This window comes from Contarinia nasturtii, unplaced genomic scaffold (assembly GCF_009176525.2).
Source record: "Contarinia nasturtii isolate CC-2019 unplaced genomic scaffold, AAFC_CNas_1.1 Cnas_scaffold_129, whole genome shotgun sequence".
Taxonomy (NCBI): Eukaryota; Metazoa; Arthropoda; class Insecta; order Diptera; family Cecidomyiidae; genus Contarinia; species Contarinia nasturtii.
In genome coordinates, this window is record NW_022197486.1 from 3,551,948 (window position 1) to 3,564,970 (window position 13,023).

The 13,023-nt window shown below is 32.6% G+C and overlaps 1 protein-coding gene across 2 annotated transcripts in view; it reads left to right on the plus strand.

Annotated features, from left to right (window-relative positions):
• Positions 1-467: 467 nt before the first annotated feature.
• Positions 468-13,023, plus strand: part of LOC116340321 — a 77,156-nt gene continuing 64,600 nt past the window's right edge. For both annotated transcript variants that reach the window (XM_031766780.1, XM_031766765.1), the window contains exon 1: positions 468-1,683. The gene's annotated coding sequence lies outside the window, so the exon portion shown is untranslated. The remainder of the gene's footprint in view (positions 1,684-13,023) is intronic.

Consider the following 13,023-nt stretch of genomic DNA (forward strand, 5'->3'; position numbering starts at 1 on the left):
ATACGCAAAATACTAGTTCAAATGCAGTGCATCGTCTGCATTGAAAATAGCATTGCAAAATGAATGTTGCTGTGTGTGTACCTTTGCTGACACATCGCATTTACTCTTGGGTTGGATTGGTTGCGTTGAGCTCGCGAGAGATGCAATATTAAATTGTTTCACTGTTCTTGCGATGCATTTGAGGTAGCAAACGCAATTGAACGTATCGCAACTTATCAGCAGCACCAATAAAACACTATTTTGTCTAGTAAGCAAAGTGAAACGCTTCGGCACACCATCGTATCGAACCGAACGAACAACAGAAAGACAACGACGATACCAAAAAAAAAAACATATTAACAGACAGAATAGAATGGCATGAAGAGAAACAAAACAACGAACATACAATCGCCTTTACCGTTTGCGCCGAAACACTGAATGCTGTTAGCGTATTTTCAACGAGGCATTGCATTCAGTTGAGTATTGTATCTCATTGTTGGCGCACGAACGAAAATTGTTTCGTTGTTTCTGTCGAGCGTTACGATTAATGTTTACCACAAATTTGTTTGATGATGATTTGATCTCTTGATGGTAGTAAAATACTTTAGTGAATTGTTTTAAAGTGAAATAGAGCGATCTACTTTATTCATTTACACGTGGATGGCTATTCTATTCTATAGTTCATCAACGGCCAAACGTATTTGTTATTTTACACACACACACACACAGAGAGAGAGAATAATCAGATTTATATGTGAGTTGTGAGTTATAATTGTGAAATTAAAATAAATGGATTTGGTGTACAATTGTGGAAAAGTGTGATTTCGAGAAAAAAAGAGAAACAAAAACAAAACTTACACGGACCGAAATGATATGTTGAAAAAACGGCGGATGCATTAAAAGTGAATTAAATCTTAAAAGAATTTGCATACACACCGCATCATATATTGATTACTTTCATCAACACAAATATAAGAGATTACTATTTATAAACTTCATGCGAGTAAATTTCATCGTCTGTCATTAAACAGTTTATTGAATTCATTTGTGTGCATTGTTGTAAAAATCATTTAACATTTTTTGTGTCCCGAATTTTGAAGCAAACATTGAATTTCTCGTTCACAAATCGAAAGTGTTTTGAATGATTTTTTTGTGGTGCAAAATGCAAGAAAAACCGGTTATGAACATGATGACAGTGTACATGAATTTTTGAAAAACTTTGAAAACCTCATTCGCCAATTTTAAAACAAGTATTACAAAGTGAAAAGCAATCATTGGCTAGCTACGCACATATAGATTAATTTCAACGTTGACCGATTTGATATAGGCATTTAATTAGGCCAATTAGTGTTTGCTATACATTCATCAAGATATCGCCGATATCAGCTATCGATAGAATTTAAAATTGAGTTCTCCGACAACATAGTACACCGATTGTACTTTGAACTGTTCCGATAACCTAAATTTTGAACGAATATTTTACAACCCGTTGATAATCATTCGAAATAACATCAAAATTAAAAAAAAAAACAACAACCAACAACAACAATTGAAGGATAGTGTGGATTGGTATATGCTTTAATATACTTTGTGTGTGCGGGGCATATATGAGAAAGCGTACGAAAAACCATATATGAATTTTAACAGAAACTTAAATCATTGCACGCCATGTAAGCGAATATACGGTTGAAACACATTAAAAAGGTAAAACTTTTGAACATTGAATATTTCATCAAGTTTGCAGCTGCGGTATGTTCCGTTAAATTCGCAGTGTGCTCATAAAATTTTCGTTCTTTTTTTTATCTTTCATTGTGCCGTACCTCAGTTTTGTTTTTATCTGATTTTACTTTCTGTTATCCATCCATCGCCACGCATTTCAAATCATTTTATATATCTATATATAAAAATGCATTTGCGTTTTTGTTGCATTATTGCTATTCACAACGATGATTGTACAATTAAGAAAAAAAAAATCACTTTTGTTGCTTCAGACAAAATATGTGTGCAGAAAGTTAAGTATAGGCATATTTTTTAGGTATGCAATCGGAATCACATTTTCAGCTAGCAAAACGGAAAACAACTCATATTCTAGATTAAACAGAAAACTGAAGGAACTGTCGTTCATTTCATTCTAGTTTTCTATAAAACCGGAACAAAGTGATTAGTTTACATTTTCAGTTATTCTCCCTTTGAACATGAATTAAGATATTTTACACACACCCCGTAAGCAACGCCAACCCCCTCATTGTATTTCGAAATCTATATTTACTATGGCATTTGGAAAATAAAATCGATATCAAATATATATTTAATAAACTCATATCGCCTTGATGGTTTTCCATATATTCCAGCTAAAGGCTCCAAAAGCCATTCTCGTTACACGCTCATTACCAGAAAAACCGACCAAAGGTAAAAAAAGAAGAAACTTTCTAGAACGCTCGATTCGGTCGATGACCCCGGCATGAATTGAATATTATTTGGTGTGTGCATATCTCTCGATGAAGTACATGCGTATTGAAGATTTAACCACGAGGATAAAGTTGATATCGAATATCCAAATACAACAATCGAACAATTCTAAAATGTTATATGACTAATGGAACACACTAGGGAACACATATGCGGGTTTAAATCGTTTCATTTCACATTTTTTTTTCTCTCTCTATATATATATATTTTACTTGTAAAAACGCAGCAATGGCAAGCGATGAGACAATGTGTAAATAATGTGACACTCGAATGCTTTCATTGCCAATTTATTATTTGTTACAACTGCTTTTTTAGATCATTAGCGCAGAATTTATTGCTTGCGATGACCAGCTTAAGACTCTCTTACGAAGGGGGAGTTGGTGCAAAGTCGCAGCTTTGATTATGGCACAGCTGCAACCAAAAGAGACATTAATGACATTCATAGCTCATATTCTGCGTTAACTTTGTATCTGTATTTATTTTAAGACCAAAATATTCAATATTTAATATTGATTGGCGATATTGAAGAATTAAAATGGAAATGGTCGAAACTGTGCTTTCGAACCTCTGCAGTAACTTACTAAATATATCAAGAAAGATAGTCGACAAATGTCTTTAAGGTTTTGGCCATCACAGACGGGGTGGAACACTTAAACCTCCTTAAATCGTCCGAGTCATCCTCGAGAGTTGAGTTTTTGAAGAAAAAAAAACTGATGACATTTGTTCAGCTAATCACTTTTGTCAAGGACATGTAAATTGTTGGTGTTTTTGACGAGAGAAAAAATCTTTCCGATTTGTAAGGGCTTTTAATGGGCCTCTCTTAACTTTTCGACCATGTTTATTTGAAGAGATTTCAAACTTCACTAAATACACTTTTCGGCTATTTGTTACCAAAGACATAAATTCGAAAGTGCAGTTTCGGCTATTCCCACTTTTATTCTCGATGTTTATGTTTTTGGTATGGCGTACATGAGAAAGTTTGTAATTGGATTTACTTCGGAATTGCCACCGAAATCAATTTTAACTTTTGCAAATTAGTTTTAAACAGAGTGCTTAACAAAAAAGTTATGTCTTTATTTTTAACGCCTGCACTTTCAAAAGTAAAGTAAGTGCATACAACTTTACCCCACCTTCCCTTAAATGGTACGTTTCGTAGCAACCGAATCTATTGAATATATATGAGAAAGAGAATGTTGCGTTTAACACACACGGAAATCCCTTGAATAACAAAAAAATAAACAGTATTGCGGCCGATGCATATAATTACCGATACAATTTCCCTTATTCTACAGCGGATTTCACTTCATATGCGATTTACAGGAATTGAATCAAAGTGAATTCAGTTTTGTTATTAAATACACCATTTTCCAAAGTAATGTCAATAACCTATCGACTTTTATTCATTTTTTTCAAAATTGTTCTATTTATGTTGGTAACTGGCGGATGGATAATTCAAAAGAAATCTCATGTTTATAGAAACAAAATTAAAATTAATTACTATCTATTTTCGTTCACACTTTTAGATTAATGTCGTACCTAGTTATGTGAATTAATCACCATTTACTTCAAGATATTTTTTGGACAGAGAAGAATAGAAAAAAAGATGATGAATGAAGAAAAGAAAATGGATTATAGTCAAAATATTACGATCAAAATAAAGCAGAAGACACAATATCCACTTTATTTGCTATATGAAATGTTATACCCAAATCGTAAACCCTGATCTCATTAAGAAGGTATCATCTTCGCGACATTTAAAAAGTGTACATTACTGTCATGGAAAGCGCTTAAAATTTTATGTGCCAATACCACTTCATTGAATGAGTTATTGGGCAATTGGAGCGAAGATAATGTCGGGAATATCTATTTACATGAATATTTAATATACTTTTCGGCGAAATAGGTCTCAATGGCATCATAAAATACCTCATGACACACGTATGTTTGTTTCTATTTTGAAAGTGTCATATGATTATCAAAATTCAACTCAATCTTCTGAAAATCGGCTGAGATTTTTGGAAGAATTATGAATGAAGCACATTTAAGTCTATCCAACCAAAATTCCGTTCAAAATCATTTATGTGTAAAATCAAAAAGAAAAGAAAAAAAAATATAAGAAGATGCGACGAAAGAAATCAACACGAATAAAAAAAGGTTGGAAAAGAACAACGAAGAAAGATCACTGGTAATGTGGATATACACGATTGTCGTCAAACGTTAAAACGAGTACATCGAAGCAGATTTTTTTTTTATTTCAACAGAATCATATTATATATATGTTATGCGGTTCACATTGAATGAACGAAAAAGAGTGCCTCATCCATGTCTAAAGGCACACAAAATATATAGTCGCAAATCTGAAGAGCAGCATTTTTGTTGCTTTAAATAAAAATGAAGAGAGAGAGAGGCAGAGAAAAAAATGTATTGGTACCGGTTCAATTCGTTGCTACCATATTTGTACGTGAGATCTTTTAAAGATTAGTATGCTTAAGCTCACTACAATAGTGAGATGAAAAAAAGAGAATCAAATCTATTTATATAACACATATTGGGTTACATACTGAATATTAGCAAATGCGAATGGTGCACTCACACAGATCGTGCGAGACATTCTTTTTTTTTCTCGGCTTACTTTAGTGCATTTGTTTGCAGTACAATCTCTCAGGTGTGTTGTTTATTTTCATAAAACAATAATTGCATTGAAAAGAAATTCTATTGAATCGCTGTCGTGTCATTTTTATTGTGAACATATTTAAACTTTACTAGATGTTCTATACGATTTTTGTCCGTTTTTTTAATTATATTGTTGGTCGTAAATACGATTTGATATGAAATTTCCTATCTGATTCACTCGTTCTCTCGCTCTCTCTCTCTCTCTCTCTCTCTCTCAAAATTGTGTTACGATTAATAAATTTTTGAATGTCTACTTGTCTCAAACCTTTTACTCATTTAATAATAAATCAGTTCCCTTTGGCATGATATGTGCATATCCACTGTTGAATGCTACATTCGGAGGTACATATATTTATGTACAATACTTCGGAAATGGTTTAAAATTTTAAAATATTCATTTTGATACCAAAAAATACTCCATTTATATAGCCTGATCCTCTTATTTAATTTATAAAGTTTGCGCTATAAGTATTATGCACGCTTGATTGACCATTGTTGCGCATTGTGGCCATTTGAAATCCAAAAAACTCTGCAAATAGAACATTTTACTTTTTTCGCAAAAAAAAAAAAAACACTCGACAAGAGCATTTTTTTCGATTGCGAATAACCATAGCGTAGGTTGTTTCACTTCATAGCAAAAACATGTCAAGTCAGATAAACATAAAACAAACAATTTATTTCATACTCGACACCACAGTTATTGATAGTGGACTTTTATGATGGATGCAAAGCACACTTAAAGCGGAATAACGAATGGAAAAGCGTCAGAAGAGTGCTCATTTTTTTTCTGAATGGTAAAATTAAATTATATTAATGGTATATTAAGGCTGGCTGTGACATTTAAGCTCACAGAATACGCTAATTGTATTACTGTGTTGATATTTTCTGTGAATCAATAAATGTATGTTTATTGAAAGTGTTAAATAAAATGAAATTAGTTTGAAAATTAAACAAATGTTGTCCCTGAGGCTATTAAGAGCACGGAATATCTCTTAAACAAAATCTTCATATCGTGTGCAAAATGTGCATTTAGTGTAGATTTATTAACGTCGGTTCAGAATATTTTGTTTTTGTGATGTCTGTTATATGTTGTGTCTTGTTCAAGTTATCCTGCTGATTGAAGTCGCTTTCGTCATCTAAAACGGAATGTATGTTGAGTTGGAGGCATAAATCAAATGAATTCAGGAATTCATTCACGTCCACCGTATTTCATTTACACTCATGCCATTATTAAGGATCCTTAATTATTCGGGCTGTTCGTCTTTTTCATCTCAACCCGTTCGATGCCGTTTTTTCACTATTCCATCACAAAGAGACGACTGTATTCGTCTTCACTTGTTTTCTTTTTTCGCATCGTATGTTTGAATATTTTGTGTGCCACACACGAAGGCGACGACGCCTTTTATCGATTCGTTTCACACGTTTACCTCGAATCACTCAAGAATATACATAAAAGCCAGTTAGTGAAGTATTCGTTAAATTCGACATCGATCTGGCCTTTTAACACGCACAAAATGTTAAACTAAATTCAAAATGAGAGATACTATGACAGAGACGAACAATCGTAGCGCAAATAAAACAAGTGCTAGTCGTCGATTACCTTTTATTGCTTCTGTCCATTTGTTGTTCGGGATCTGTGCAAATTAATGATTTGCACGGCGGTTGTTCTCGGTGATGTTTAAAGCTAAATGCTTTATGTACTCATTGCGATGCTAATTAACACGAAAAATAGAGTAAAAACTGGGAAAACAACTGAAGAGGAAAAAAGAACAGAAAATGCTCCAAGAACTTTTTATCAAATCATTGCGTACGCCAATGTCGATGTATGTAAGCGATGCTCCAAGTCCAACTTTAATCTTTCAAAGGGTAATTCTGTTCAGCGTTTTTCTTTTTAAATATATTTTCTTTCATCTTCGTCGTTCTTCTTTTTTTGAAAAAAAAAAAAAAAAAAAAATAAGAAGTACGAAGTTGATACAGAGAGAAATAAAAAATTGCGCAAATCAAAGGAATCGTAAACGCTTGACAGTCATTTCATAGGAGCACGCATTGAATATTTATTATTATCGATCGAATTGAAGAATACAATACACCCAATAATTGATAGATATTGATATCGAACCGTGCATCTATTTACAAACGACTTTGTAAATATTTCAGCAACGTTGCATTGCACTTTTGCTATTTATTTTTTACCAAATGAGGAAGAAGAAGGTGTATTCAGTTCAAGTAACAAACCGTACAATCACTTCAATTCACTAAGCTGCATCGAATGTAGTTTAAGTAAGCGTATTGGTCCACATTTTTAATTGGAGTGATTTTTATCTTGAAGAAATAGTTAAAACCAATTTGTATTTGCTTTAGAATATTGTTGCACCAAGACCAAGAAGGCTTTTTCCTAGGGGCTTTTACGAATACACACACACAAAAAATAAACCTGACAAATCATTTTAGGATTCCTATTAAAATATTAATTTGTAAGGTTTCCTTATAATATGGCAACATTTTATTAGGAAACCTTTAAATAATAAAACATGTTTTGTTTCAACACAGTGAGGTTGGCTTTGACGTTTAAGCGCGCCAATTTATTAGGATTCCTGTTAAAATATTGCGATTTTATAAGGAAACCTAACAAATTCATTTTTTAATAGGAATCCTAAAATAATTTGTGGGGTTTATCTCTTGTGTGCATTTTACAAAATATTCACAATATACATAAATTATATGTCCAGTGAATATTTCGTATTTTATACTGTATATTGTGAATATTCACCAAATTTATGCAGTTATATACGTCTATTTGTGCCTATTCATCATATATACATGACTATTCGTGCAGCACTTAAAAACCCCTAAGATTTTTCCTTTTCATATGATATGACTTGTGTGCACATTTTCTGAATGCTAAAAATCGGATGGAAGTCTTATCATATTCTCGTTCATTCTTTATCACAGGCTCTTGACATGTTTACTGTTGATACTGATTTCAACTTGTTTATTCATACAATTAATCCATTTTATAACGCACCTAGTTAAAATGCATTTATTTATTTTGTTCAAGTTTCAATGATTACGTCGAATATTCATCTTTTTCGCAGAAATCGTTGCGTACATTTTATTCCTATATTGTACGTTGCGAACCTCAAATCTAAAATCTGTGATTATTTAATAAAATTGTGTGCCATGTGCAAACTTAAGACCAATCGCATGTAAAATGATGTATGGAAAAACAAAAGAAATCCAAACTGCACAAGTGCATCTACGTTTAAGAATAGCATCTTTTCAATTTTTTTTCAACTTCCAACCAAAGTGAGTTAAAATGTCAAGACGTTGCGTTGATGCATTTACCGTCGTTCCAAAAACTTATAAAACACTTATAAAAAACGAGTTGTGTGCATCGCAATAAAACCACACCACAAAAGAAGAAGTACAAAGAGCAAATTGATAAACGAAACCTTACTTGACAACAAGATAGATACAAAGTGTTGCACACACAATAAAGGACACTTCCAATGGGGGGATGGGGGGATAAAAGATTGAGTGGCTCATCGCATAAAGTACAAATATTGTGCTTGTAAATTGTGTGGCAATTGCATACTTTCAAGTTCTTTAAAATTTGAAATTGAAAAAATGAAACCACAACAAAAGCAAGCCTCTTGACAGCCATCCGATTTGAAATTGCGTCAAATGTGCAAAGCAATGAAAACACACAAACCGTTAAATTGAGAACAAACATGTTGTATTGATTGGCGTTTTGTTTCTGTCAAGCTCACTTGAGCATACAAACTTGACCACGAGGTCAATGGACTCTTGAACAGTTTCGATTTCATTCGAAATGGAAAATTTGTGATCGAACGTCGGGCCGACTCATATCATACTACAAACACTGCACACACCGAATAAATGCGATAAGTTCACATATTAATAGCTCAAGAACATCATCAATTATATTTCCTCTTCGTTTACATTCTTCTTTTGAGCATTTGCTTTCGTTTCATTTCATTTTTAGTGCTGTTTGTTAATTACGCCCGTCTCAGCAATCAAATGTGCTCTTTCCCTTCTCTTGTGCCAAGATGCACACACATATACAATCGGTGTTGTTGTTGTTGTTGTGTTTTTTTTGCGTTCACAACTATTGCATCACTTGTTTCTTTGCTACTGCTCTTTGTTTCGTTTATCTGGCATATGTTAACATTGTTGCTGGCATCGTAGGTCTGCTACCTTCAAATGGCTTATGCTCGTGCATTTTAGATCTGACACGAAAGTGTTGTGTCCTTGATCATTTGTTCTTCTTTCGTTCCATCGTCGCCACAATAAAACTGTATCAAATGATTGAAAAAGCAACGAAAAACCCCGAAGAAAAATGAAATGTTCCATAGAATTTTATGATAATTGTGGAAACTAGAGTCTCTAATAGATTTCGACCATTTGAATACGAATAATCAATGTCAGATTAATTTCAACTCGAGAATCACCATGAATATGCAAAATAGACACCAACATATTGTATATACAGATATATCTATAGATACAAATACAGATTTACACATACATAAACTATTACACACTGAGAACAATTTCGTTTACCCCATTAAAATCTATGCGCTAAGTGCAATGCGATACTTTTATATGTGAAGCATTCCAAATTAATTGACAACTCCTTTGTTATTATTTTCTCTCTCTCTGTTTCTTTTCCGTTTTCGTATCGGTATGCATGTATTGCAAATCAAGTGCAATAAACACTGAGAAAACGAACGAGGAAAATTCTAATTGGAATGAATACACCGTTGATTATATTCATAGCATTTGTAAATGTTTTTGCATGTTACGTTGTATCATCTTCTCCATCATTGTATTCAGTTCGTTACGGTTGGCAGAACAGTATTTAAATAAATAATTTCCCTTTGCAAGTAAAATTGCTTTTATGTCTGAGCAAAGTAAATAGATATAAATATATATATATATATATCTATCTACGGTGTTCGTGAATTCTCTTGAATCAACAGTGCATTCAGTTTAACTCTCTTTTTTCTTCGTTCATTTTAAATATGAATTCGCTTTTGCTTTCAGTCTTTTTGTTGGACAGCTATCAACATTGACTCTCTTTTATAAATTGATGGAAAAGGTGCTATTTATATGTTGAGAAAAATCTATTCTACGCAAATGAGAGATTCCCGCGAATAAAACAAGAGAACAAGCAATTCACTGGCCATATAGTTTTATTATATTTTGCGACACATTTTTCATATATATTTGTTTCATTTCGATTTTATGAAGACGATTTCCACACCAAACGATCATGTTCTATATGGTTCTGTCAATTTGTCATTTGTCCATTGTAAAAGCAAAATAAATATTCATTCACCAAATTGGAATAATATAATAGATGGCTTTCTGAGAACCGATGTCACATATGTTTACAATTTAAATAAAATGCACACAATCTCTATACGTTTGAATAGAATTCGATTTGAAAGAAAAACGAAAATTTTTCAACTTTAAATCAAAACGATATTTTATCGATGATCTACGGTTACTTATTATAATCGTCTGATTTTGACAATCGTGACGCAGATTTCATCTACCAAATAAATAAATGTCTAATAAACAAACTATAAACGATGCCATCAATAACAAGATAAAATACATTCATCAAATTGCATCACACACATCGTAGCATTTTGGTCATCGGTTGCATAAAATATCATCATTCAAGCTTCTGCAATATGCATCAATTTTTTCCTTTACCATTGAACAGTATCTCATCTTCTTTAATCGCAGTAAATGCTATTTGATTAGAATCGACATTGTTTGGCACACAAAAAACGACAACAACAACAAAAACCGATAAACTGCATCTCATGTCGCAAAACAAATAAGGCCAAAAAAACAATACCAACCGATGGTATTTACTTTTCGAAAATTGTCGCCGACTTTTTTCCCCAACAATGAATCAGATTTCGAAAAGTAGCTGTCAATTAAATTTTCCGAAGAGGTCGACATTTACTATGTTCACGTGTTCAGTCAAATGAATTCTGAATGGCATTTTCAACGAATAAATCCAATTAGAAGGTATCCAAAATACGAAATGCATTCGATCGCAGCCAATGATTTTAACCTGTTTCATTGAGCCGAATTGACGAAACCCATACATTTACATGTATTTACATGCACATTGAACGTAAATTTAGCATGATTCAGAATTAGTTGCCATTTCTACTTAAAACAAAACTGTTTTTTTTTATCCGTTTCATCGATTCCTTCTTAAAACTAATTTGATTCCGCAAAATGCGATGCATTTCATACTTTTGGCGAGAAATGGTTTTGAGCAAGCAGGAATATTGAGGCAAGAAGCAAACATATGAATGAGAAATTTCGTGATAATTTTCATAATAGCATTATACTGTGTTGAAGAACTGCTTAGCTGTTACGTCTAAGGTTGACGCGTTGATTTGAATAGAATACATGACCAGTATTCATGAAGCGATGAGTTCAATTTGAAATAACGTTAATTGATTTGAAAACGCAAATGTCAAACGATAAGGTGCTAATAATTATATGCAAACATAATGTAATGCAAAATGAAATTATTATGAAAAAGCGTGTTCTCGGTGATTTTCCATTTATATATGCACCACGGCACAAACGCCAACCATCACTCAAACTACCGCATAAAAATGTAGACATATAAAAGACCTTTAATACAAAGCATGCTTACAATAGATTATATTGTGAATGTAGCTAGTATCTGTATAGATATATGAACGTGATCAAACCATCTAACATTTAGTTAACACCATATCATTTGCTAATAAGTGTGTTTCATTCCAATGGCATTGTGTTCTTGACCGGTATGAAAGTCGTCTTGAACATTTTTTATTTGTGTAAATCTGAACAACGACCTAAAAAAAAGTACTCCACTTGCAATGAATATACGCTACTACATATATATCTCAGCATCCACCGCAAAAAGATGTTACAAAGCTTTCATATCATACTGAAAACTACAAACAAAGACCCTATGGCCAAATCGCATTTGAACATTTTACTCAACGTATGTTTGAATTTGCACAACAAAAAAAACATCCATTTCGGATCCACAATAGTTCGAACTTAAAACAAAGTTCGAAATGATATTTAAGCTCATCTTTATTCGTTCGTGTGTATTTTTGGAAGAAAAAAAATTGCATACTTTGGAAACTTTGGGAAACTTAAATTGAAACTGTTCTGATTAAAATGAAGAAGGATAAAATAAATGTTATCCTCTCTTTATTAAATGATGGTATTCTTAACATATTATACTTCTTAGATCCAATTTTATGATTGAATGGATTTTGAGTGCTACGTAATTGAAGTATTATTCTGCCAATTTTTAAACAGTTTAATCGTAAAAAGTGCGTGAATCAAACCAAATCCACATACCAAAAAAATAGAATAAATGGGTTAAAAAACATCATTATTTTCAATCAAAATATACTTTTTCAAACGTTACAATTTTGAAGAAGAAAAGAGCATTTGCTCAGTCTTTTCAGGTTTTCGATAGCGAAATGTTATTAATTATGGTATGCTTCATATTTACGGTCTGAATACTAGGCATATGTGAAGAGATTATCTCTATTTTGTATCTTGAATTATTAAACTGCGAATACAATCGAATTTAATGGGCTATGATATGCTCTGTTAATCATATGGCCTTGAGTAATAATTGATTTCAAGCGCAACGAACTTCATCGCCAATAAACTTAGGTCATTGGATATATTACAAGCGCATATACACCCATGAACTTTTTTATTTCTCCGATTTCGGACGATCTATACACACCGAATACAACAGCAATATATTTCGATAAATAAATAGAGGTAAAATTCCTACTGTTACATCGATCAAGTCGGTCAGTTTTGTTC